Source organism: Triturus cristatus, chromosome 8, assembly GCF_964204655.1.
Source record: "Triturus cristatus chromosome 8, aTriCri1.1, whole genome shotgun sequence".
Classification (NCBI taxonomy): Eukaryota; Metazoa; Chordata; class Amphibia; order Caudata; family Salamandridae; genus Triturus; species Triturus cristatus.
In genome coordinates, this window is record NC_140591.1 from 55,215,884 (window position 1) to 55,242,304 (window position 26,421).

At 37.6% G+C, this 26,421-nt stretch overlaps 8 non-coding genes across 8 annotated transcripts; all 8 read right to left on the bottom strand.

Annotated features, from left to right (window-relative positions):
- Positions 1 to 5,211: 5,211 nt before the first annotated feature.
- Positions 5,212 to 5,284, bottom strand: TRNAF-GAA (transfer RNA phenylalanine (anticodon GAA)). The gene has a single exon. It is a non-coding gene; the product is annotated as a tRNA-Phe (tRNA).
- A 2,847-nt stretch (positions 5,285 to 8,131) lies between these two features.
- On the bottom strand, positions 8,132 to 8,204 carry TRNAF-GAA (transfer RNA phenylalanine (anticodon GAA)). Its single transcript has one exon. It is a non-coding gene; the product is annotated as a tRNA-Phe (tRNA).
- Positions 8,205 to 12,210: 4,006 nt separating this feature from the next.
- TRNAF-GAA (transfer RNA phenylalanine (anticodon GAA)) lies at positions 12,211 to 12,283 on the bottom strand. Its single transcript has one exon. It is a non-coding gene; the product is annotated as a tRNA-Phe (tRNA).
- A 1,675-nt stretch (positions 12,284 to 13,958) lies between these two features.
- TRNAF-GAA (transfer RNA phenylalanine (anticodon GAA)) lies at positions 13,959 to 14,031 on the bottom strand. Its single transcript has one exon. It is a non-coding gene; the product is annotated as a tRNA-Phe (tRNA).
- Positions 14,032 to 15,128: 1,097 nt separating this feature from the next.
- TRNAF-GAA (transfer RNA phenylalanine (anticodon GAA)) lies at positions 15,129 to 15,201 on the bottom strand. The gene has a single exon. It is a non-coding gene; the product is annotated as a tRNA-Phe (tRNA).
- Positions 15,202 to 19,796: 4,595 nt separating this feature from the next.
- Positions 19,797 to 19,869, bottom strand: TRNAF-GAA (transfer RNA phenylalanine (anticodon GAA)). The gene has a single exon. It is a non-coding gene; the product is annotated as a tRNA-Phe (tRNA).
- Positions 19,870 to 22,716: 2,847 nt separating this feature from the next.
- TRNAF-GAA (transfer RNA phenylalanine (anticodon GAA)) lies at positions 22,717 to 22,789 on the bottom strand. The gene has a single exon. It is a non-coding gene; the product is annotated as a tRNA-Phe (tRNA).
- A 1,097-nt stretch (positions 22,790 to 23,886) lies between these two features.
- TRNAF-GAA (transfer RNA phenylalanine (anticodon GAA)) lies at positions 23,887 to 23,959 on the bottom strand. Its single transcript has one exon. It is a non-coding gene; the product is annotated as a tRNA-Phe (tRNA).
- Between the last annotated feature and the right edge of the window lie 2,462 nt (positions 23,960 to 26,421).

Genomic DNA, 26,421 nt, shown 5'->3' on the forward strand with positions numbered 1-26,421 from the left:
TCAGTCTAACGATCTCCCAACTGAGATATTTCAGCCAACAAGTCCCTGTGGCCTCCTGATGTATTATTAATAATTGTAGACGATACATACAGAACCTGGTCATTCTATTTTCGTTTATAGTTATGTGTTAAAGTGTCCAGTATCATTCAGCAGGTAACTTGGTCTGATGAGTGAATATCCTTTTTAGGGGACAAGGTAGGTAGAATTTTTTTTTCTAAACTCTGAATTGACTTATACTCTGAAACACAGACCTATATGGCCAGGGTGTACAAGCTATGTCATCTGACTACTGACAGTTTTGTATAAGGGGAATTGGAGGCTGATGCAGGCAAAGCTTTACTTTAAAATAAAGCAAGAAGTTGCAAATAAATGAGGCATAGTTGAATACAAGAGAGGTGGAAGCAAGTTTGAAAGGAAGACAGAAAGTAAATAATATGTTGAATTGATTGTGTTGTTGATCAGATTGATAAAAGGTTTTGATAAAGAAGAGCGTTGATTTAACTACAAACAGCTTTTGTGACATGAAAAGCAGAAGTTGAAATTGTGCCGAAACCCGGGATTGAACCAGGGACCTTTAGATCTTCAGTCTAACGCTCTCCCAACTGAGCTATTTCAGCCTGCTGGTAGTTTGGGTCTTCATCCTTTCTTTTAAACTTCCCAAGAAAATAGATGTTCAACCTCATGCTAGAGCTATGTTTTAAGATGTCCTGTATCATTCATCAGTTAACGGGTGCAATAGGTAAATAGCATTTTTCGGATCCAGGTTAGGTAGCTTTTGTTTTTTACTCTGAATGGACTAGCACCATATTACACAGAGGTATTTGGCCTGAGTAGGTAAGCTATGTCATCTGAATACTGAAATCTGTGTTCAAGGAGAAGTGGAAGCTGATGCAGACAAGAGTTTACTTTACAAAAAAGCATGAAATAGGAAACATTTGTAGTCGAAGCTGAATGCAAGAGAGGTGGAAGCAAATTTAGAAGGAGGACAGAAAGACAATTCTATGTTGAATTGATCATGTTGTCGATCAGTTGATCAAATATTTTGATAAATAAAGAAAGAAAAACTTGAGCTGATACCAAGAAATATTTTGTGAGAAGCAAGAAACCTCTCAGACTTTTCCGAAACCCAGCATTGAACAAGGGACTTTTAGATTTTCAATCTAACACTCTCCCAACTGAGCTATTTCATCCAGCTGGCCATTTTGGCTTTCTGTTGTATTTTTGATAATTGTTAAAGATAAATGCAGACCCTGGTCATTCTATCTGCATGTGCAGTTATGTGTTAAATTGTCCAATATTATTCAGCAGCTAAATTGGTCTGATGGGTGAATTTCCTTTTTAGGAGCCAAGTTAGTTAGAAGATGTTTGTAAACTATGAATGGACTTATACTCAGACACACAGACCTATATGGCGAGGGTAGGCAAACTAGGTCATCTGACTACTAACAGTTTTGTATAAGGGGAACTCGAGGCTGATGCAGGCAAAGCTTTACTTCCAATTAAAGGAAGAATTGGCAAATAAAGCAGGTAAAGTTGAATACAAGAGAGGTGGAAGCAAGTTTGACAGAAAGACAGAATGTAAAAAATATGTTGAAATGGTTGTCTTATCGATCAGCTTGATAAAAGGTTTTGATCATTATAAACAACGTCAATATGAGTTGACTCCAAATAGCATTTGTGGCATGCAAAGCAGAAGTTCAAAATGTGCCTAAACCCGGGATTGAACCAGGGACCTTTAAATCTTCAGTCTACTGCTCTCCCAACTGAGCTATTTCATCCAGCTGGCAATTTTGGCTTTCTGTTGTATTTTTTATAATTGTTAAAGATAAATGCAGAACCTGGTCACTCTATCTGCATGTGCAGTTATGTGTTAAATTGTCCAGTATTATTCAGTAGCTAAATTGGTCTGATGGGTGAATTTCCTTTTTAGGAGCCAAGTTAGTTAGATGATGTTTGTAAACTATGAATGGACTTATACTCAGAAACACAGACCTATATGGCGAGGGTCGGCAAGCTAGGTCATCTGACTACTAACAGTTTTGTATAAGGGGAACTGGAGGCTGATGCAGGCAAAGCTTTACTTTCAATTAAAGGAAGAATTGGGAAATAAAGGAGGCAAAGTTGAATACAAGAGAGGTGGAAGCAAGTTTGAAAGAAAGACAGAAAGTAAATAATATGTTGAATTAATTGTATTGTCGATTATCTTGATAAAAGGTTTTGATCATTATAAACAAAGTCAATATGAGTTGACTCAAAATAGTCTTTGTGGCATGCAAAGCAGAAGTTCAAAATGTGCCGAAACCCGGGATCGAACCAGGGACCTTTAGATCTTCAGTCTAACGCTCTCCCAACTGAGATATTTCGGCCTGCCAGCAGCTATAGTATTCAGCCTCTTTTTTTGAACAATCCCAGAACAGAGATGCAGAACCTGGATTTTCAATCTGAGGTTAGAGCTGTGTTTTAATGTGTCCTGCATTGTTCAGCAGCTAACTGGTGAAATGGGTGAGTAGCGTTTTTGGGATAAATGTTAGGTCGTTTTTCTTTTAAAACTCTAAGTGGACCAGCACTGTATTACACAGACGTATGTCGCCTGAGTAGGTAAGCTATGTCATCTCAATACTGACAACTTTGTTCAAGGAGAAGTGAAAGCTGATGCAGACAAGAGTTTGCTTTGAAAAAAGTATAAAATGGGATAAATTCGTCATCAAAGCTGATGGCAAGAGAGGTGGAAGCAAGTTAAGAAGGAGGACAGAAAGACAACTTTTTGTTGAAGTTATCATGTTGTTGATCAGTTGATAAAATATTTTGAGAAATAAAGGAAAAAAAACCTAGAGCTGATTTCAAGAAATATTTTGCAAGAATGTAGGATCCCCTCGCACTGTGCTGAAAGTCAGGATTGAATCAGGTACCTTAAGCTCTTCAGTCTAACGATCTCCCAACTGAGATATTTCAGCCAACAAGTCCCTGTGGCCTCCTGATGTATTATTAATAATTGTAGACGATACATACAGAACCTGGTCATTCTATTTTCGTTTATAGTTATGTGTTAAAGTGTCCAGTATCATTCAGCAGGTAACTTGGTCTGATGAGTGAATATCCTTTTTAGGGGACAATGTAGGTAGAATTTTTTTTTCTAAACTCTGAATTGACTTATACTCTGAAACACAGACCTATATGGCCAGGGTGTACAAGCTATGTCATCTGACTACTGACAGTTTTGTATAAGGGGAATTGGAGGCTGATGCAGGCAAAGCTTTACTTTAAAATAAAGCAAGAAGTTTCAAATAAATGAGGCATAGTTGAATACAAGAGAGGTGGAAGCAAGTTTGAAAGGAAGACAGAAAGTAAATAATATGTTGAATTGATTGTGTTGTTGATCAGATTGATAAAAGGTTTTGATAAAGAAGAGCGTTGATTTAACTCCAAACAGCTTTTGTGACATGAAAAGCAGAAGTTGAAATTGTGCCGAAACCCGGGATTGAGCCAGGGACCTTTAGATCTTCAGTCTAACGCTCTCCCAACTGAGCTATTTCGGCCTGCTTGTAGTTTGGGTCTTCGTCCTTTCTTTTAAACTTCCCAAGAATATAGATGCTCAACCTCATGCTAGAGCTATGTTTTAAGATGTCCTGTATCATTCATCAGTTAACGGGTGCAATAGGTAAATAGCATTTTTCGGATCCAGGTTAGGTAGCTTTTTTTTTTACTCTGAATGGACTAGCACCATATTACACAGAGGTATTTGGCCTGAGTAGGTAAGCTATGTCATCTGAATACTGAAATCTGTGTTCAAGGAGAAGTGGAAGCTGATGCAGACAAGAGTTTACTTTACAAAAAAGCATGAAATAGGAAACATTTGTAGTCGAAGCTGAATGCAAGAGAGGTGGAAGCAAATTTAGAAGGAGGACAGAAAGACAATTCTATGTTGAATTGATCATGTTGTCGATCAGTTGATCAAATATTTTGATAAATAAAGAAAGAAAAACTTGAGCTGATACCAAGAAATATTTTGTGAGAAGCAAGAAACCTCTCGGACTTTTCCGAAACCCAGCATTGAACAAGGGACTTTTAGATTTTCAATCTAACACTCTCCCAACTGAGCTATTTCATCCAGCTGGCCATTTTGGCTTTCTGTTGTATTTTTGATAATTGTTAAAGATAAATGCAGACCCTGGTCATTCTATCTGCATGTGCAGTTATGTGTTAAATTGTCCAATATTATTCAGCAGCTAAATTGGTCTGATGGGTGAATTTCCTTTTTAGGAGCCAAGTTAGTTAGAAGATGTTTGTAAACTATGAATGGACTTATACTCAGACACACAGACCTATATGGCGAGGGTAGGCAAACTAGGTCATCTGACTACTAACAGTTTTGTATAAGGGGAACTCGAGGCTGATGCAGGCAAAGCTTTACTTTCAATTAAAGGAAGAATTGGCAAATAAAGCAGGTAAAGTTGAATACAAGAGAGGTGGAAGCAAGTTTGACAGAAAGACAGAATGTAAAAAATATGTTGAAATGGTTGTCTTATCGATCAGCTTGATAAAAGGTTTTGATCATTATAAACAACGTCAATATGAGTTGACTCCAAATAGCATTTGTGGCATGCAAAGCAGAAGTTCAAAATGTGCCTAAACCCGGGATTGAACCAGGGACCTTTAAATCTTCAGTCTACTGCTCTCCCAACTGAGCTATTTCATCCAGCTGACAATTTTGGCTTTCTGTTGTATTTTTTATAATTGTTAAAGATAAATGCAGAACCTGGTCACTCTATCTGCATGTGCAGTTATGTGTTAAATTGTCCAGTATTATTCAGTAGCTAAATTGGTCTGATGGGTGAATTTCCTTTTTAGGAGCCAAGTTAGTTAGATGATGTTTGTAAACTATGAATGGACTTATACTCAGAAACCCAGACCTATATGGCGAGGGTCGGCAAGCTAGGTCATCTGACTACTAACAGTTTTGTATAAGGGGAACTGGAGGCTGATGCAGGCAAAGCTTTACTTTTAATTAAAGGAAGAATTGGGAAATAAAGGAGGCAAAGTTGAATACAAGAGAGGTGGAAGCAAGTTTGAAAGAAAGACAGAAAGTAAATAATATGTTGAATTAATTGTATTGTCGATTATCTTGATAAAAGGTTTTGATCATTATAAACAAAGTCAATATGAGTTGACTCAAAATAGTCTTTGTGGCATGCAAAGCAGAAGTTCAAAATGTGCCGAAACCCGGGATCGAACCAGGGACCTTTAGATCTTCAGTCTAACGCTCTCCCAACTGAGCTATTTCAGCCTGCCAGCAGCTATAGTATTCAGCCTCTTTTTTTGAACAATCCCAGAACAGAGATGCAGAACCTGGATTTTCAATCTGAGGTTAGAGCTGTGTTTTAATGTGTCCTGCATTGTTCAGCAGCTAACTGGTGAAATGGGTGAGTAGCGTTTTTGGGATAAATGTTAGGTCGTTTTTCTTTTAAAACTCTAAGTGGACCAGCACTGTATTACACAGACGTATGTCGCCTGAGTAGGTAAGCTATGTCATCTCAATACTGACAACTTTGTTCAAGGAGAAGTGAAAGCTGATGCAGACAAGAGTTTGCTTTGAAAAAAGTATAAAATGGGATAAATTCGTCATCAAAGCTGATGGCAAGAGAGGTGGAAGCAAGTTTAGAAGGAGGACAGAAAGACAACTTTTTGTTGAAGTTATCATGTTGTTGATCAGTTGATAAAATATTTTGAGAAATAAAGAAAAAAAAACCTAGAGCTGATTTCAAGAAATATTTTGCAAGAATGTAGGATCCCCCCGCACTGTGCTGAAAGTCAGGATTGAATCAGGTACCTTAAGCTCTTCAGTCTAACGATCTCCCAACTGAGATATTTCAGCCAACAAGTCCCTGTGGCCTCCTGATGTATTATTAATAATTGTAGACGATACATACAGAACCTGGTCATTCTATTTTCGTTTATAGTTATGTGTTAAAGTGTCCAGTATCATTCAGCAGGTAACTTGGTCTGATGAGTGAATATCCTTTTTAGGGGACAATGTAGGTAGAATTTTTTTTTCTAAACTCTGAATTGACTTATACTCTGAAACACAGACCTATATGGCCAGGGTGTACAAGCTATGTCATCTGACTACTGACAGTTTTGTATAAGGGGAATTGGAGGCTGATGCAGGCAAAGCTTTACTTTAAAATAAAGCAAGAAGTTTCAAATAAATGAGGCATAGTTGAATACAAGAGAGGTGGAAGCAAGTTTGAAAGGAAGACAGAAAGTAAATAATATGTTGAATTGATTGTGTTGTTGATCAGATTGATAAAAGGTTTTGATAAAGAAGAGCGTTGATTTAACTCCAAACAGCTTTTGTGACATGAAAAGCAGAAGTTGAAATTGTGCAGAAACCCGGGATTGAACCAGGGACCTTTAGATCTTCAGTCTAACGCTCTCCCAACTGAGCTATTTCGGCCTGCTGGTAGTTTGGGTCTTCATCCTTTCTTTTAAACTTCCCAAGAAAATAGATGCTCAACCTCATGCTAGAGCTATGTTTTAAGATGTCCTGTATCATTCATCAGTTAACGGGTGCAATAGGTAAATAGCATTTTTCGGATCCAGGTTAGGTAGCTTTTGTTTTTTACTCTGAATGGACTAGCACCATATTACACAGAGGTATTTGGCCTGAGTAGGTAAGCTATGTCATCTGAATACTGAAATCTGTGTTCAAGGAGAAGTGGAAGCTGATGCAGACAAGAGTTTACTTTACAAAAAAGCATGAAATAGGAAACATTTGTAGTCGAAGCTGAATGCAAGAGAGGTGGAAGCAAATTTAGAAGGAGGACAGAAAGACAATTCTATGTTGAATTGATCATGTTGTCGATCAGTTGATCAAATATTTTGATAAATAAAGAAAGAAAAACTTGAGCTGATACCAAGAAATATTTTGTGAGAAGCAAGAAACCTCTCAGACTTTTCCGAAACCCAGCATTGAACAAGGGACTTTTAGATTTTCAATCTAACACTCTCCCAACTGAGCTATTTCATCCAGCTGGCCATTTTGGCTTTCTGTTGTATTTTTGATAATTGTTAAAGATAAATGCAGACCCTGGTCATTCTATCTGCATGTGCAGTTATGTGTTAAATTGTCCAATATTATTCAGCAGCTAAATTGGTCTGATGGGTGAATTTCCTTTTTAGGAGCCAAGTTAGTTAGAAGATGTTTGTAAACTATGAATGGACTTATACTCAGACACACAGACCTATATGGCGAGGGTAGGCAAACTAGGTCATCTGACTACTAACAGTTTTGTATAAGGGGAACTCGAGGCTGATGCAGGCAAAGCTTTACTTTCAATTAAAGGAAGAATTGGCAAATAAAGCAGGTAAAGTTGAATACAAGAGAGGTGGAAGCAAGTTTGACAGAAAGACAGAATGTAAAAAATATGTTGAAATGGTTGTCTTATCGATCAGCTTGATAAAAGGTTTTGATCATTATAAACAACGTCAATATGAGTTGACTCCAAATAGCATTTGTGGCATGCAAAGCAGAAGTTCAAAATGTGCCTAACCCCCGAAATTGAACCAGGGACCTTTAAATCTTCAGTCTACTGCTCTCCCAACTGAGCTATTTCATCCAGCTGGCAATTTTGGCTTTCTGTTGTATTTTTTATAATTGTTAAAGATAAATGCAGAACCTGGTCACTCTATCTGCATGTGCAGTTATGTGTTAAATTGTCCAGTATTATTCAGTAGCTAAATTGGTCTGATGGGTGAATTTCCTTTTTAGGAGCCAAGTTAGTTAGATGATGTTTGTAAACTATGAATGGACTTATACTCAGAAACACAGACCTATATGGCGAGGGTCGGCAAGCTAGGTCATCTGACTACTAACAGTTTTGTATAAGGGGAACTGGAGGCTGATGCAGGCAAAGCTTTACTTTCAATTAAAGGAAGAATTGGGAAATAAAGGAGGCAAAGTTGAATACAAGAGAGGTGGAAGCAAGTTTGAAAGAAAGACAGAAAGTAAATAATATGTTGAATTAATTGTATTGTCGATTATCTTGATAAAAGGTTTTGATCATTATAAACAAAGTCAATATGAGTTGACTCAAAATAGTCTTTGTGGCATGCAAAGCAGAAGTTCAAAATGTGCCGAAACCCGGGATCGAACCAGGGACCTTTAGATCTTCAGTCTAACGCTCTCCCAACTGAGCTATTTCAGCCTGCCAGCAGCTATAGTATTCAGCCTCTTTTTTTGAACAATCCCAGAACAGAGATGCAGAACCTGGATTTTCAATCTGAGGTTAGAGCTGTGTTTTAATGTGTCCTGCATTGTTCAGCAGCTAACTGGTGAAATGGGTGAGTAGCGTTTTTGGGATAAATGTTAGGTCGTTTTTCTTTTAAAACTCTAAGTGGACCAGCACTGTATTACACAGACGTATGTCGCCTGAGTAGGTAAGCTATGTCATCTCAATACTGACAACTTTGTTCAAGGAGAAGTGAAAGCTGATGCAGACAAGAGTTTGCTTTGAAAAAAGTATAAAATGGGATAAATTCGTCATCAAAGCTGATGGCAAGAGAGGTGGAAGCAAGTTTAGAAGGAGGACAGAAAGACAACTTTTTGTTGAAGTTATCATGTTGTTGATCAGTTGATAAAATATTTTGAGAAATAAAGAAAAAAAAACCTAGAGCTGATTTCAAGAAATATTTTGCAAGAATGTAGGATCCCCTCGCACTGTGCTGAAAGTCAGGATTGAATCAGGTACCTTAAGCTCTTCAGTCTAACGATCTCCCAACTGAGATATTTCAGCCAACAAGTCCCTGTGGCCTCCTGATGTATTATTAATAATTGTAGACGATACATACAGAACCTGGTCATTCTATTTTCGTTTATAGTTATGTGTTAAAGTGTCCAGTATCATTCAGCAGGTAACTTGGTCTGATGAGTGAATATCCTTTTTAGGGGACAATGTAGGTAGAATTTTTTTTTCTAAACTCTGAATTAACTTATACTCTGAAACACAGACCTATATGGCCAGGGTGTACAAGCTATGTCATCTGACTACTGACAGTTTTGTATAAGGGGAATTGGAGGCTGATGCAGGCAAAGCTTTACTTTAAAATAAAGCAAGAAGTTTCAAATAAATGAGGCATAGTTGAATACAAGAGAGGTGGAAGCAAGTTTGAAAGGAAGACAGAAAGTAAATAATATGTTGAATTGATTGTGTTGTTGATCAGATTGATAAAAGGTTTTGATAAAGAAGAGCGTTGATTTAACTCCAAACAGCTTTTGTGACATGAAAAGCAGAAGTTGAATTTGTGCCGAAACCCAGGATTGAACCAGGGACCTTTAGATCTTCAGTCTAACGCTCTCCCAACTGAGCTATTTCGGCCTGCTGGTAGTTTGGGTCTTCATCCTTTCTTTTAAACTTCCCAAGAAAATAGATGCTCATCCTCATGCTAGAGCTATGTTTTAAGATGTCCTGTATCATTCATCAGTTAACAGGTGCAATAGGTAAATAGCATTTTTCGGATCCAGGTTAGGTAGCTTTTTTTTTTACTCTGAATGGACTAGCACCATATTACACAGAGGTATTTGGCCTGAGTAGGTAAGCTATGTCATCTGAATACTGAAATCTGTGTTCAAGGAGAAGTGGAAGCTGATGCAGACAAGAGTTTACTTTACAAAAAAGCATGAAATAGGAAACATTTGTAGTCGAAGCTGAATGCAAGAGAGGTGGAAGCAAATTTAGAAGGAGGACAGAAAGACAATTCTATGTTGAATTGATCATGTTGTCGATCAGTTGATCAAATATTTTGATAAATAAAGAAAGAAAAACTTGAGCTGATACCAAGAAATATTTTGTGAGAAGCAAGAAACCTCTCAGACTTTTCCAAAACCCAGCATTGAACAAGGGACTTTTAGATTTTCAATCTAACACTCTCCCAACTGAGCTATTTCATCCAGCTGGCCATTTTGGCTTTCTGTTGTATTTTTGATAATTGTTAAAGATAAATGCAGACCCTGGTCATTCTATCTGCATGTGCAGGTATGTGTTAAATTGTCCAATATTATTCAGCAGCTAAATTGCTCTGATGGGTGAATTTCCTTTTTAGGAGCCAAGTTAGTTAGAAGATGTTTGTAAACTATGAATGGACTTATACTCAGACACACAGACCTATATGGCGAGGGTAGGCAAACTAGGTCATCTGACTACTAACAGTTTTGTATAAGGGGAACTCGAGGCTGATGTAGGCAAAGCTTTACTTTCAATTAAAGGAAGAATTGGCAAATAAAGCAGGTAAAGTTGAATACAAGAGAGGTGGAAGCAAGTTTGACAGAAAGACAGAATGTAAAAAATATGTTGAAATGGTTGTCTTATCGATCAGCTTGATAAAAGGTTTTGATCATTATAAACAACGTCAATATGAGTTGACTCCAAATAGCATTTGTGGCATGCAAAGCAGAAGTTCAAAATGTGCCTAAACCCGGGATTGAACCAGGGACCTTTAGATCTTCAGTCTACTGCTCTCCCAACTGAGCTATTTCATCCAGCTGGCAATTTTGGCTTTCTGTTGTATTTTTTATAATTGTTAATGAAAAATGCAGAACCTGGTCACTCTATCTGCATGTGCAGTTATGTGTTAAATTGTCCAGTATTATTCAGTAGCTAAATTGGTCTGATGGGTGAATTTCCTTTTTAGGAGCCAAGTTAGTTAGATGATGTTTGTAAACTATGAATGGACTTATACTCAGAAACACAGACCTATATGGCGAGGGTCGGCAAGCTAGGTCATCTGACTACTAACAGTTTTGTATAAGGGGAACTGGAGGCTGATGCAGGCAAAGCTTTACTTTCAATTAAAGGAAGAATTGGGAAATAAAGGAGGCAAAGTTGAATACAAGAGAGGTGGAAGCAAGTTTGAAAGAAAGACAGAAAGTAAATAATATGTTGAATTAATTGTATTGTCGATTATCTTGATAAAATGTTTTGATCATTATAAACAAAGTCAATATGAGTTGACTCAAAATAGTCTTTGTGGCATGCAAAGCAGAAGTTCAAAACGTGCCGAAACCCAGGATCGAACCAGGGACCTTTAGTCTAACGCTCTCCCAACTGAGCTATTTCGGCGTGCCAGCAGCTATAACATTCAGCCTCTTTTTTTGAACAATCCCAGAACAGAGATGCAGAACCTGGATTTTCAATCTGAGGTTAGAGCTGTGTTTTAATGTGTCCTGCATTGTTCAGCAGCTAACTGGTGAAATGGGTGAGTAGCGTTTTTGGGATAAATGTTAGGTCGTTTTTCTTTTAAAACTCTAAGTGGACCAGCACTGTATTACACAGACGTATGTCGCCTGAGTAGGTAAGCTATGTCATCTCAATACTGACAACTTTGTTCAAGGAGAAGTGAAAGCTGATGCAGACAAGAGTTTACTTTGAAAAAAGTATAAAATGGGATAAATTCGTCATCAAAGCTGATGGCAAGAGAGGTGGAAGCAAGTTTAGAAGGAGGACAGAAAGACAACTTTTTGTTGAAGTTATCATGTTGTTGATCAGTTGATAAAATATTTTGAGAAATAAAGAAAAAAAAACTAGAGCTGATTTCAAGAAATATTTTGCAACAATGTAGGATCCCCTCGCACTGTGCTGAAAGTCAGGATTGAATCAGGTACCTTAAGCTCTTCAGTCTAACGATCTCCCAACTGAGATATTTCAGCCAACAAGTCCCTGTGGCCTCCTGATGTATTATTAATAATTGTAGACGATACATACAGAACCTGGTCATTCTATTTTCGTTTATAGTTATGTGTTAAAGTGTCCAGTATCATTCAGCAGGTAACTTGGTCTGATGAGTGAATATCCTTTTTAGGTGACAATGTAGGTAGAATTTTTTTTTCTAAACTCTGAATTGACTTATACTCTGAAACACAGACCTATATGGCCAGGGTGTACAAGCTATGTCATCTGACTACTGACAGTTTTGTATAAGGGGAATTGGAGGCTGATGCAGGCAAAGCTTTACTTTAAAATAAAGCAAGAAGTTGCAAATAAATGAGGCATAGTTGAATACAAGAGAGGTGGAAGCAAGTTTGAAAGGAAGACAGAAAGTAAATAATATGTTGAATTGATTGGAGTTAAATCAACGCTCTTCTTTATCAAAACCTTTTATCAATCTGATCAACAACACAAACAGCTTTTGTGACATGAAAAGCAGAAGTTGAAATTGTGCCGAAACCCGGGATTGAACCAGGGACCTTTAGATCTTCAGTCTAACGCTCTCCCAACTGAGCTATTTCGGCCTGCTGGTAGTTTGGGTCTTCATCCTTTCTTTTAAACTTCCCAAGAAAATAGATGCTCAACCTCATGCTAGAGCTATGTTTTAAGATGTCCTGTATCATTCATCAGTTAACGGGTGCAATAGGTAAATAGCATTTTTCGGATCCAGGTTAGGTAGCTTTTTTTTTTACTCTGAATGGACTAGCACCATATTACACAGAGGTATTTGGCCTGAGTAGGTAAGCTATGTCATCTGAATACTGACATCTGTGTTCAAGGAGAAGTGGAAGCTGATGCAGACAAGAGTTTACTTTACAAAAAAGCATGAAATAGGAAACATTTGTAGTCGAAGCTGAATGCAAGAGAGGTGGAAGCAAATTTAGAAGGAGGACAGAAAGACAATTCTATGTTGAATTGATCATGTTGTCGATCAGTTGATCAAATATTTTGATAAATAAAGAAAGAAAAACTTGAGCTGATACCAAGAAATATTTTGTGAGAAGCAAGAAACCTCTCAGACTTTTCCGAAACCCAGCATTGAACAAGGGACTTTTAGATTTTCAATCTAACACTCTCCCAACTGAGCTATTTCATCCAGCTGGCCATTTTGGCTTTCTGTTGTATTTTTGATAATTGTTAAAGATAAATGCAGACCCTGGTCATTCTATCTGCATGTGCAGTTATGTGTTAAATTGTCCAATATTATTCAGCAGCTAAATTGGTCTGATGGGTGAATTTCCTTTTTAGGAGCCAAGTTAGTTAGAAGATGTTTGTAAACTATGAATGGACTTATACTCAGACACACAGACCTATATGGCGAGGGTAGGCAAACTAGGTCATCTGACTACTAACAGTTTTGTATAAGGGGAACTCGAGGCTGATGCAGGCAAAGCTTTACTTTCAATTAAAGGAAGAATTGGCAAATAAAGCAGGTAAAGTTGAATACAAGAGAGGTGGAAGCAAGTTTGACAGAAAGACAGAATGTAAAAAATATGTTGAAATGGTTGTCTTATCGATCAGCTTGATAAAAGGTTTTGATCATTATAAACAACGTCAATATGAGTTGACTCCAAATAGCATTTGTGGCATGCAAAGCAGAAGTTCAAAATGTGCCTAAACCCGGGATTGAACCAGGGACCTTTAAATCTTCAGTCTACTGCTCTCCCAACTGAGCTATTTCATCCAGCTGGCAATTTTGGCTTTCTGTTGTATTTTTTATAATTGTTAAAGATAAATGCAGAACCTGGTCACTCTATCTGCATGTGCAGTTATGTGTTAAATTGTCCAGTATTATTCAGTAGCTAAATTGGTCTGATGGGTGAATTTCCTTTTTAGGAGCCAAGTTAGTTAGATGATGTTTGTAAACTATGAATGGACTTATACTCAGAAACACAGACCTATATGGCGAGGGTCGGCAAGCTAGGTCATCTGACTACTAACAGTTTTGTATAAGGGGAACTGGAGGCTGATGCAGGCAAAGCTTTACTTTCAATTAAAGGAAGAATTGGGAAATAAAGGAGGCAAAGTTGAATACAAGAGAGGTGGAAGCAAGTTTGAAAGAAAGACAGAAAGTAAATAATATGTTGAATTAATTGTATTGTCGATTATCTTGATAAAAGGTTTTGATCATTATAAACAAAGTCAATATGAGTTGACTCAAAATAGTCTTTGTGGCATGCAAAGCAGAAGTTCGAAATGTGCCGAAACCCGGGATCGAACCAGGGACCTTTAGATCTTCAGTCTAACGCTCTCCCAACTGAGCTATTTCAGCCTGCCAGCAGCTATAGTATTCAGCCTCTTTTTTTGAACGATCCCAGAACAGAGATGCAGAACCTGGATTTTCAATCTGAGGTTAGAGCTGTGTTTTAATGTGTCCTGCATTGTTCAGCAGCTAACTGGTGAAATGGGTGAGTAGCGTTTTTGGGATAAATGTTAGGTCGTTTTTCTTTTAAAACTCTAAGTGGACCAGCACTGTATTACACAGACGTATGTCGCCTGAGTAGGTAAGCTATGTCATCTCAATACTGACAACTTTGTTCAAGGAGAAGTGAAAGCTGATGCAGACAAGAGTTTGCTTTGAAAAAAGTATAAAATGGGATAAATTCGTCATCAAAGCTGATGGCAAGAGAGGTGGAAGCAAGTTTAGAAGGAGGACAGAAAGACAACTTTTTGTTGAAGTTATCATGTTGTTGATCAGTTGATAAAATATTTTGAGAAATAAAGAAAAAAAAACCTAGAGCTGATTTCAAGAAATATTTTGCAAGAATGTAGGATCCCCTCGCACTGTGCTGAAAGTCAGGATTGAATCAGGTACCTTAAGCTCTTCAGTCTAACGATCTCCCAACTGAGATATTTCAGCCAACAAGTCCCTGTGGCCTCCTGATGTATTATTAATAATTGTAGACGATACATACAGAACCTGGTCATTCTATTTTCGTTTATAGTTATGTGTTAAAGTGTCCAGTATCATTCAGCAGGTAACTTGGTCTGATGAGTGAATATCCTTTTTAGGGGACAATGTAGGTAGAATTTTTTTTTCTAAACTCTGAATTGACTTATACTCTGAAACACAGACCTATATGGCCAGGGTGTACAAGCTATGTCATCTGACTACTGACAGTTTTGTATAAGGGGAATTGGAGGCTGATGCAGGCAAAGCTTTACTTTAAAATAAAGCAAGAAGTTTCAAATAAATGAGGCATAGTTGAATACAAGAGAGGTGGAAGCAAGTTTGAAAGGAAGACAGAAAGTAAATAATATGTTGAATTGATTGTGTTGTTGATCAGATTGATAAAAGGTTTTGATAAAGAAGAGCGTTGATTTAACTCCAAACAGCTTTTGTGACATGAAAAGCAGAAGATGAAATTGTGCCGAAACCCGGGATTGAACCAGGGACCTTTAGATCTTCAGTCTAACGCTCTCCCAACTGAGCTATTTCGGCCTGCTGGTAGTTTGGGTCTTCATCCTTTCTTTTAAACTTCCCAAGAAAATAGATGCTCAACCTCATGCTAGAGCTATGTTTTAAGATGTCATGTATCATTCATCAGTTAACGGGTGCAATAGGTAAATAGCATTTTTCGGATCCAGGTTAGGTAGCTTTTGTTTTTTACTCTGAATGGACTAGCACCATATTACACAGAGGTATTTGGCCTGAGTAGGTAAGCTATGTCATCTGAATACTGAAATCTGTGTTCAAGGAGAAGTGGAAGCTGATGCAGACAAGAGTTTACTTTACAAAAAAGCATGAAATAGGAAACATTTGTAGTCGAAGCTGAATGCAAGAGAGGTGGAAGCAAATTTAGAAGGAGGACAGAAAGACAATTCTATGTTGAATTGATCATGTTGTCGATCAGTTGATCAAATATTTTGATAAATAAAGAAAGAAAAACTTGAGCTGATACCAAGAAATATTTTGTGAGAAGCAAGAAACCTCTCAGACTTTTCCGAAACCCAGCATTGAACAAGGGACTTTTAGATTTTCAATCTAACACTCTCCCAACTGAGCTATTTCATCCAGCTGGCCCTTTTGGCTTTCTGTTGTATTTTTGATAATTGTTAAAGATAAATGCAGACCCTGGTCATTCTATCTGCATGTGCAGTTATGTGTTAAATTGTCCAATATTATTCAGCAGCTAAATTGGTCTGATGGGTGAATTTCCTTTTTAGGAGCCAAGTTAGTTAGAAGATGTTTGTAAACTATGAATGGACTTATACTCAGACACACAGACCTATATGGCGAGGGTAGGCAAACTAGGTCATCTGACTACTAACAGTTTTGTATAAGGGGAACTCGAGGCTGATGCAGGCAAAGCTTTACTTCCAATTAAAGGAAGAATTGGCAAATAAAGCAGGTAAAGTTGAATACAAGAGAGGTGGAAGCAAGTTTAACAGAAAGACAGAATGTAAAAAATATGTTGAAATGGTTGTCTTATCGATCAGCTTGATAAAAGGTTTTGATCATTATAAACAACGTCAATATGAGTTGACTCCAAATAGCATTTGTGGCATGCAAAGCAGAAGTTCAAAATGTGCCTAAACCCGGGATTGAACCAGGGACCTTTAAATCTTCAGTCTACTGCTCTCCCAACTGAGCTATTTCATCCAGCTGGCAATTTTGGCTTTCTGTTGTATTTTTTATAATTGTTAAAGATAAATGCAGAACCTGGTCACTCTATCTGCATGTGCAGTTATGTGTTAAATTGTCCAGTATTATTCAGTAGCTAAATTGGTCTGATGGGTGAATTTCCTTTTTAGGAGCCAAGTTAGTTAGATGATGTTTGTAAACTATGAATGGACTTATACTCAGAAACACAGACCTATATGGCGAGGGTCGGCAAGCTAGGTCATCTGACTACTAACAGTTTTGTATAAGGGGAACTGGAGGCTGATGCAGGCAAAGCTTTACTTTCAATTAAAGGAAGAATTGGGAAATAAAGGAGGCAAAGTTGAATACAAGAGAGGTGGAAGCAAGTTTGAAAGAAAGACAGAAAGTAAATAATATGTTGAATTAATTGTATTGTCGATTATCTTGATAAAAGGTTTTGATCATTATAAACAAAGTCAATATGAGTTGACTCAAAATAGTCTTTGTGGCATGCAAAGCAGAAGTTCAAAATGTGCCGAAACCCGGGATCGAACCAGGGACCTTTAGATCTTCAGTCTAACGCTCTCCCAACTGAGATATTTCGGCCTGCCAGCAGCTATAGTATTCAGCCTCTTTTTTTGAACAATCCCAGAACAGAGATGCAGAACCTGGATTTTCAATCTGAGGTTAGAGCTGTGTTTTAATGTGTCCTGCATTGTTCAGCAGCTAACTGGTGAAATGGGTGAGTAGCGTTTTTGGGATAAATGTTAGGTCGTTTTTCTTTTAAAACTCTAAGTGGACCAGCACTGTATTACACAGACGTATGTCGCCTGAGTAGGTAAGCTATGTCATCTCAATACTGACAACTTTGTTCAAGGAGAAGTGAAAGCTGATGCAGACAAGAGTTTGCTTTGAAAAAAGTATAAAATGGGATAAATTCGTCATCAAAGCTGATGGCAAGAGAGGTGGAAGCAAGTTAAGAAGGAGGACAGAAAGACAACTTTTTGTTGAAGTTATCATGTTGTTGATCAGTTGATAAAATATTTTGAGAAATAAAGGAAAAAAAACCTAGAGCTGATTTCAAGAAATATTTTGCAAGAATGTAGGATCCCCTCGCACTGTGCTGAAAGTCAGGATTGAATCAGGTACCTTAAGCTCTTCAGTCTAACGATCTCCCAACTGAGATATTTCAGCCAACAAGTCCCTGTGGCCTCCTGATGTGTTATTAATAATTGTAGACGATACATACAGAACCTGGTCATTCTATTTTCGTTTATAGTTATGTGTTAAAGTGTCCAGTATCATTCAGCAGGTAACTTGGTCTGATGAGTGAATATCCTTTTTAGGGGACAATGTAGGTAGAATTTTTTTTTCTAAACTCTGAATTGACTTATACTCTGAAACACAGACCTATATGGCCAGGGTGTACAAGCTATGTCATCTGACTACTGACAGTTTTGTATAAGGGGAATTGGAGGCTGATGCAGGCAAAGCTTTACTTTAAAATAAAGCAAGAAGTTTCAAATAAATGAGGCATAGTTGAATACAAGAGAGGTGGAAGCAAGTTTGAAAGGAAGACAGAAAGTAAATAATATGTTGAATTGATTGTGTTGTTGATCAGATTGATAAAAGGTTTTGATAAAGAAGAGCGTTGATTTAACTCCAAACAGCTTTTGTGACATGAAAAGCAGAAGTTGAAATTGTGCCGAAACCCGGGATTGAGCCAGGGACCTTTAGATCTTCAGTCTAACGCTCTCCCAACTGAGCTATTTCGGCCTGCTGGTAGTTTGGGTCTTCATCCTTTCTTTTAAACTTCCCAAGAAAATAGATGCTCAACCTCATGCTAGAGCTATGTTTTAAGATGTCCTGTATCATTCATCAGTTAACGGGTGCAATAGGTAAATAGCATTTTTCGGATCCAGGTTAGGTAGCTTTTGTTTTTTACTCTGAATGGACTAGCACCATATTACACAGAGGTATTTGGCCTGAGTAGGTAAGCTATGTCATCTGAATACTGAAATCTGTGTTCAAGGAGAAGTGGAAGCTGATGCAGACAAGAGTTTACTTTACAAAAAAGCATGAAATAGGAAACATTTGTAGTCGAAGCTGAATGCAAGAGAGGTGGAAGCAAATTTAGAAGGAGGACAGAAAGACAATTCTATGTTGAATTGATCATGTTGTCGATCAGTTGATCAAATATTTTGATAAATAAAGAAAGAAAAACTTGAGCTGATACCAAGAAATATTTTGTGAGAAGCAAGAAACCTCTCAGACTTTTCCGAAACCCAGCATTGAACAAGGGACTTTTAGATTTTCAATCTAACACTCTCCCAACTGAGCTATTTCATCCAGCTGGCCATTTTGGCTTTCTGTTGTATTTTTGATAATTGTTAAAGATAAATGCAGACCCTGGTCATTCTATCTGCATGTGCAGTTATGTGTTAAATTGTCCAATATTATTCAGCAGCTAAATTGGTCTGATGGGTGAATTTCCTTTTTAGGAGCCAAGTTAGTTAGAAGATGTTTGTAAACTATGAATGGACTTATACTCAGACACACAGACCTATATGGCGAGGGTAGGCAAACTAGGTCATCTGACTACTAACAGTTTTGTATAAGGGGAACTCGAGGCTGATGCAGGCAAAGCTTTACTTTCAATTAAAGGAAGAATTGGCAAATAAAGCAGGTAAAGTTGAATACAAGAGAGGTGGAAGCAAGTTTGACAGAAAGACAGAATGTAAAAAATATGTTGAAATGGTTGTCTTATCGATCAGCTTGATAAAAGGTTTTGATCATTATAAACAACGTCAATATGAGTTGACTCCAAATAGCATTTGTGGCATGCAAAGCAGAAGTTCAAAATGTGCCTAAACCCGGGATTGAACCAGGGACCTTTAAATCTTCAGTCTACTGCTCTCCCAACTGAGCTATTTCATCCAGCTGGCAATTTTGGCTTTCTGTTGTATTTTTTATAATTGTTAAAGATAAATGCAGAACCTGGTCACTCTATCTGCATGTGCAGTTATGTGTTAAATTGTCCAGTATTATTCAGTAGCTAAATTGGTCTGATGGGTGAATTTCCTTTTTAGGAGCCAAGTTAGTTAGATGATGTTTGTAAACTATGAATGGACTTATACTCAGAAACACAGACCTATATGGCGAGGGTCGGCAAGCTAGGTCATCTGACTACTAACAGTTTTGTATAAGGGGAACTGGAGGCTGATGCAGGCAAAGCTTTACTTTCAATTAAAGGAAGAATTGGGAAATAAAGGAGGCAAAGTTGAATACAAGAGAGGTGGAAGCAAGTTTGAAAGAAAGACAGAAAGTAAATAATATGTTGAATTAATTGTATTGTCGATTATCTTGATAAAAGGTTTTGATCATTATAAACAAAGTCAATATGAGTTGACTCAAAATAGTCTTTGTGGCATGCAAAGCAGAAGTTCAAAATGTGCCGAAACCCGGGATCGAACCAGGGACCTTTAGATCTTCAGTCTAACGCTCTCCCAACTGAGCTATTTCAGCCTGCCAGCAGCTATAGTATTCAGCCTCTTTTTTTGAACAATCCCAGAACAGAGATGCAGAACCTGGATTTTCAATCTGAGGTTAGAGCTGTGTTTTAATGTGTCCTGCATTGTTCAGCAGCTAACTGGTGAAATGGGTGAGTAGCGTTTTTGGGATAAATGTTAGGTCGTTTTTCTTTTAAAACTCTAAGTGGACCAGCACTGTATTACACAGACGTATGTCGCCTGAGTAGGTAAGCTATGTCATCTCAATACTGACAACTTTGTTCAAGGAGAAGTGAAAGCTGATGCAGACAAGAGTTTGCTTTGAAAAAAGTATAAAATGGGATAAATTCGTCATCAAAGCTGATGGCAAGAGAGGTGGAAGCAAGTTTAGAAGGAGGACAGAAAGACAACTTTTTGTTGAAGTTATCATGTTGTTGATCAGTTGATAAAATATTTTGAGAAATAAAGAAAAAAAAACCTAGAGCTGATTTCAAGAAATATTTTGCAAGAATGTAGGATCCCCTCGCACTGTGCTGAAAGTCAGGATTGAATCAGGTACCTTAAGCTCTTCAGTCTAACGATCTCCCAACTGAGATATTTCAGCCAACAAGTCCCTGTGGCCTCCTGATGTATTATTAATAATTGTAGACGATACATACAGAACCTGGTCATTCTATTTTCGTTTATAGTTATGTGTTAAAGTGTCCAGTATCATTCAGCAGGTAACTTGGTCTGATGAGTGAATATCCTTTTTAGGGGACAATGTAGGTAGAATTTTTTTTTCTAAACTCTGAATTGACTTATACTCTGAAACACAGACCTATATGGCCAGGGTGTACAAGCTATGTCATCTGACTACTGACAGTTTTGTATAAGGGGAATTGGAGGCTGATGCAGGCAAAGCTTTACTTTAAAATAAAGCAAGAAGTTTCAAATAAATGAGGCATAGTTGAATACAAGAGAGGTGGAAGCAAGTTTGAAAGGAAGACAGAAAGTAAATAATATGTTGAATTGATTGTGTTGTTGATCAGATTGATAAAAGGTTTTGATAAAGAAGAGCGTTGATTTAACTCCAAACAGCTTTTGTGACATGAAAAGCAGAAGTTGAAATTGTGCAGAAACCCGGGATTGAACCAGGGACCTTTAGATCTTCAGTCTAACGCTCTCCCAACTGAGCTATTTCGGCCTGCTGGTAGTTTGGGTCTTCATCCTTTCTTTTAAACTTCCCAAGAAAATAGATGCTCAACCTCATGCTAGAGCTATGTTTTAAGATGTCCTGTATCATTCATCAGTTAACGGGTGCAATAGGTAAATAGCATTTTTCGGATCCAGGTTAGGTAGCTTTTGTTTTTTACTCTGAATGGACTAGCACCATATTACACAGAGGTATTTGGCCTGAGTAGGTAAGCTATGTCATCTGAATACTGAAATCTGTGTTCAAGGAGAAGTGGAAGCTGATGCAGACAAGAGTTTACTTTACAAAAAAGCATGAAATAGGAAACATTTGTAGTCGAAGCTGAATGCAAGAGAGGTGGAAGCAAATTTAGAAGGAGGACAGAAAGACAATTCTATGTTGAATTGATCATGTTGTCGATCAGTTGATCAAATATTTTGATAAATAAAGAAAGAAAAACTTGAGCTGATACCAAGAAATATTTTGTGAGAAGCAAGAAACCTCTCAGACTTTTCCGAAACCCAGCATTGAACAAGGGACTTTTAGATTTTCAATCTAACACTCTCCCAACTGAGCTATTTCATCCAGCTGGCCATTTTGGCTTTCTGTTGTATTTTTGATAATTGTTAAAGATAAATGCAGACCCTGGTCATTCTATCTGCATGTGCAGTTATGTGTTAAATTGTCCAATATTATTCAGCAGCTAAATTGGTCTGATGGGTGAATTTCCTTTTTAGGAGCCAAGTTAGTTAGAAGATGTTTGTAAACTATGAATGGACTTATACTCAGACACACAGACCTATATGGCGAGGGTAGGCAAACTAGGTCATCTGACTACTAACAGTTTTGTATAAGGGGAACTCGAGGCTGATGCAGGCAAAGCTTTACTTTCAATTAAAGGAAGAATTGGCAAATAAAGCAGGTAAAGTTGAATACAAGAGAGGTGGAAGCAAGTTTGACAGAAAGACAGAATGTAAAAAATATGTTGAAATGGTTGTCTTATCGATCAGCTTGATAAAAGGTTTTGATCATTATAAACAACGTCAATATGAGTTGACTCCAAATAGCATTTGTGGCATGCAAAGCAGAAGTTCAAAATGTGCCTAACCCCCGAAATTGAACCAGGGACCTTTAAATCTTCAGTCTACTGCTCTCCCAACTGAGCTATTTCATCCAGCTGGCAATTTTGGCTTTCTGTTGTATTTTTTATAATTGTTAAAGATAAATGCAGAACCTGGTCACTCTATCTGCATGTGCAGTTATGTGTTAAATTGTCCAGTATTATTCAGTAGCTAAATTGGTCTGATGGGTGAATTTCCTTTTTAGGAGCCAAGTTAGTTAGATGATGTTTGTAAACTATGAATGGACTTATACTCAGAAACACAGACCTATATGGCGAGGGTCGGCAAGCTAGGTCATCTGACTACTAACAGTTTTGTATAAGGGGAACTGGAGGCTGATGCAGGCAAAGCTTTACTTTCAATTAAAGGAAGAATTGGGAAATAAAGGAGGCAAAGTTGAATACAAGAGAGGTGGAAGCAAGTTTGAAAGAAAGACAGAAAGTAAATAATATGTTGAATTAATTGTATTGTCGATTATCTTGATAAAAGGTTTTGATCATTATAAACAAAGTCAATATGAGTTGACTCAAAATAGTCTTTGTGGCATGCAAAGCAGAAGTTCAAAATGTGCCGAAACCCGGGATCGAACCAGGGACCTTTAGATCTTCAGTCTAACGCTCTCCCAACTGAGCTATTTCAGCCTGCCAGCAGCTATAGTATTCAGCCTCTTTTTTTGAACAATCCCAGAACAGAGATGCAGAACCTGGATTTTCAATCTGAGGTTAGAGCTGTGTTTTAATGTGTCCTGCATTGTTCAGCAGCTAACTGGTGAAATGGGTGAGTAGCGTTTTTGGGATAAATGTTAGGTCGTTTTTCTTTTAAAACTCTAAGTGGACCAGCACTGTATTACACAGACGTATGTCGCCTGAGTAGGTAAGCTATGTCATCTCAATACTGACAACTTTGTTCAAGGAGAAGTGAAAGCTGATGCAGACAAGAGTTTGCTTTGAAAAAAGTATAAAATGGGATAAATTCGTCATCAAAGCTGATGGCAAGAGAGGTGGAAGCAAGTTTAGAAGGAGGACAGAAAGACAACTTTTTGTTGAAGTTATCATGTTGTTGATCAGTTGATAAAATATTTTGAGAAATAAAGAAAAAAAAACCTAGAGCTGATTTCAAGAAATATTTTGCAAGAATGTAGGATCCCCTCGCACTGTGCTGAAAGTCAGGATTGAATCAGGTACCTTAAGCTCTTCAGTCTAACGATCTCCCAACTGAGATATTTCAGCCAACAAGTCCCTGTGGCCTCCTGATGTATTATTAATAATTGTAGACGATACATACAGAACCTGGTCATTCTATTTTCGTTTATAGTTATGTGTTAAAGTGTCCAGTATCATTCAGCAGGTAACTTGGTCTGATGAGTGAATATCCTTTTTAGGGGACAATGTAGGTAGAATTTTTTTTTCTAAACTCTGAATTAACTTATACTCTGAAACACAGACCTATATGGCCAGGGTGTACAAGCTATGTCATCTGACTACTGACAGTTTTGTATAAGGGGAATTGGAGGCTGATGCAGGCAAAGCTTTACTTTAAAATAAAGCAAGAAGTTTCAAATAAATGAGGCATAGTTGAATACAAGAGAGGTGGAAGCAAGTTTGAAAGGAAGACAGAAAGTAAATAATATGTTGAATTGATTGTGTTGTTGATCAGATTGATAAAAGGTTTTGATAAAGAAGAGCGTTGATTTAACTCCAAACAGCTTTTGTGACATGAAAAGCAGAAGTTGAAATTGTGCCGAAACCCGGGATTGAACCAGGGACCTTTAGATCTTCAGTCTAACGCTCTCCCAACTGAGCTATTTCGGCCTGCTGGTAGTTTGGGTCTTCATCCTTTCTTTTAAACTTCCCAAGAAAATAGATGCTCATCCTCATGCTAGAGCTATGTTTTAAGATGTCCTGTATCATTCATCAGTTAACAGGTGCAATAGGTAAATAGCATTTTTCGGATCCAGGTTAGGTAGCTTTTTTTTTTACTCTGAATGGACTAGCACCATATTACACAGAGGTATTTGGCCTGAGTAGGTAAGCTATGTCATCTGAATACTGAAATCTGTGTTCAAGGAGAAGTGGAAGCTGATGCAGACAAGAGTTTACTTTACAAAAAAGCATGAAATAGGAAACATTTGTAGTCGAAGCTGAATGCAAGAGAGGTGGAAGCAAATTTAGAAGGAGGACAGAAAGACAATTCTATGTTGAATTGATCATGTTGTCGATCAGTTGATCAAATATTTTGATAAATAAAGAAAGAAAAACTTGAGCTGATACCAAGAAATATTTTGTGAGAAGCAAGAAACCTCTCAGACTTTTCCAAAACCCAGCATTGAACAAGGGACTTTTAGATTTTCAATCTAACACTCTCCCAACTGAGCTATTTCATCCAGCTGGCCATTTTGGCTTTCTGTTGTATTTTTGATAATTGTTAAAGATAAATGCAGACCCTGGTCATTCTATCTGCATGTGCAGGTATGTGTTAAATTGTCCAATATTATTCAGCAGCTAAATTGCTCTGATGGGTGAATTTCCTTTTTAGGAGCCAAGTTAGTTAGAAGATGTTTGTAAACTATGAATGGACTTATACTCAGACACACAGACCTATATGGCGAGGGTAGGCAAACTAGGTCATCTGACTACTAACAGTTTTGTATAAGGGGAACTCGAGGCTGATGTAGGCAAAGCTTTACTTTCAATTAAAGGAAGAATTGGCAAATAAAGCAGGTAAAGTTGAATACAAGAGAGGTGGAAGCAAGTTTGACAGAAAGACAGAATGTAAAAAATATGTTGAAATGGTTGTCTTATCGATCAGCTTGATAAAAGGTTTTGATCATTATAAACAACGTCAATATGAGTTGACTCCAAATAGCATTTGTGGCATGCAAAGCAGAAGTTCAAAATGTGCCTAAACCCGGGATTGAACCAGGGACCTTTAGATCTTCAGTCTACTGCTCTCCCAACTGAGCTATTTCATCCAGCTAGCAATTTTGGCTTTCTGTTGTATTTTTTATAATTGTTAAAGAAAAATGCAGAACCTGGTCACTCTATCTGCATGTGCAGTTATGTGTTAAATTGTCCAGTATTATTCAGTAGCTAAATTGGTCTGATGGGTGAATTTCCTTTTTAGGAGCCAAGTTAGTTAGATGATGTTTGTAAACTATGAATGGACTTATACTCAGAAACACAGACCTATATGGCGAGGGTCGGCAAGCTAGGTCATCTGACTACTAACAGTTTTGTATAAGGGGAACTGGAGGCTAATGCAGGCAAAGCTTTACTTTCAATTAAAGGAAGAATTGGGAAATAAAGGAGGCAAAGTTGAATACAAGAGAGGTGGAAGCAAGTTTGAAAGAAAGACAGAAAGTAAATAATATGTTGAATTAATTGTATTGTCGATTATCTTGATAAAATGTTTTGATCATTATAAACAAAGTCAATATGAGTTGACTCAAAATAGTCTTTGTGGCATGCAAAGCAGAAGTTCAAAACGTGCCGAAACCCAGGATCGAACCAGGGACCTTTAGTCTAACGCTCTCCCAACTGAGCTATTTCGGCGTGCCAGCAGCTATAACATTCAGCCTCTTTTTTTGAACAATCCCAGAACAGAGATGCAGAACCTGGATTTTCAATCTGAGGTTAGAGCTGTGTTTTAATGTGTCCTGCATTGTTCAGCAGCTAACTGGTGAAATGGGTGAGTAGCGTTTTTGGGATAAATGTTAGGTCGTTTTTCTTTTAAAACTCTAAGTGGACCAGCACTGTATTACACAGACGTATGTCGCCTGAGTAGGTAAGCTATGTCATCTCAATACTGACAACTTTGTTCAAGGAGAAGTGAAAGCTGATGCAGACAAGAGTTTACTTTGAAAAAAGTATAAAATGGGATAAATTCGTCATCAAAGCTGATGGCAAGAGAGGTGGAAGCAAGTTTAGAAGGAGGACAGAAAGACAACTTTTTGTTGAAGTTATCATGTTGTTGATCAGTTGATAAAATATTTTGAGAAATAAAGAAAAAAAAACTAGAGCTGATTTCAAGAAATATTTTGCAACAATGTAGGATCCCCTCGCACTGTGCTGAAAGTCAGGATTGAATCAGGTACCTTAAGCTCTTCAGTCTAACGATCTCCCAACTGAGATATTTCAGCCAACAAGTCCCTGTGGCCTCCTGATGTATTATTAATAATTGTAGACGATACATACAGAACCTGGTCATTCTATTTTCGTTTATAGTTATGTGTTAAAGTGTCCAGTATCATTCAGCAGGTAACTTGGTCTGATGA